General features: G+C 23.8%; 1 long non-coding RNA gene across 1 annotated transcript in view; it reads right to left on the reverse strand.

The window, feature by feature from the left end:
- Positions 1-13, reverse strand: part of LOC110269073 — a 5,701-nt gene extending 5,688 nt beyond the window's left edge. Inside the window, exon 1 of the long non-coding RNA XR_002358065.1 lies at positions 3-13. This is a non-coding gene — a long non-coding RNA (uncharacterized LOC110269073). The remainder of the gene's footprint in view (positions 1-2) is intronic.

Raw genomic sequence — 1,124 nt, forward strand, 5'->3', positions numbered from 1 at the left:
ACAGCCTCATAAACACATACATATTCTCTCCGTAATATTTAAATATAAAATTTAAACTTCTTTCTAATATTTAAAATCCAAATACAAAAATTTATCAGTTTGTTTAACATTCAATTCAAAAATCAAAATTATAATCTAAACAAGTCCAAAATTACGTAAACAGTGTCATAATCAAATTAAAAAAAAAAATCCAAAACCCTAAATCCAAAAGGAAATAAATAAGCTATTAAGGTATTAAATTTTCCAATGGGTCACTTGCTCTCCTTTGTTGATGGGAGGAACAATATAAGATGTGTAAATACTTGAAGCAACTCAGTTGTATGTGCTTAATGGCCTCCACTTCCCACGCCACTTATGAGAGTAACATTAATGAATATAAACATATAAATAATGTCAATGATGCTAACATAATAATATTTACAATTGTTTCAACTCAATTTTAAATTAACAACAAGCAAATACAACTCAAAATTAAACAATATCAAAAAAACTTTTCCTCCTTTCAAATCTTCGTTAAGAAAGTTGTTGTCTTCAAACTTTTAAGAAAGACTTCACAAAGTGTCACTACAAAAATAATACCATTAAATATAAATAAAAACATTAAAAATAAAAATTCAAGTTTTGATGACGCCTAACTAAAGAGATAGATTCTATAATGTAAATTATTTAAAATATCCACACATATAAACATTAGTTTCTCGTTATATGTCCATAATAATAGATGTGAATTATTATTTTGTTACAACAAATAAAGTACGTAAGACTAGTCAAAATATTTAGTAAAGATTAGTCAAAAATAATATAGTTAAAGAATAAAATTAAAAGTTGGTGAAACAATTTTTCGATCATCATCACTTGAAAATTTTATCTTAAAAAATCTGGCTTGAAAAGTTGGTTTCTTATTAAAAAAAATAAATAAATAAATTGATAAACATAAGTTATTGTATATCTAATAAATTTATCTCAAAATTTATTATGATATTTAGTTAACTCGATAATTAACCTATGAGGAGGAAATATGAAAAGGTGTAAAAAACGTAAGTAGTGATATTTGAATAACATACTTAATAGTCAACCCTTAAATCATTGCATATAACAGCCAAAATGAAAAAATTAATTCTCAA

The sequence above is a fragment of the Arachis ipaensis genome, chromosome B02, assembly GCF_000816755.2.
Source record: "Arachis ipaensis cultivar K30076 chromosome B02, Araip1.1, whole genome shotgun sequence".
Taxonomy (NCBI): Eukaryota; Viridiplantae; Streptophyta; class Magnoliopsida; order Fabales; family Fabaceae; genus Arachis; species Arachis ipaensis.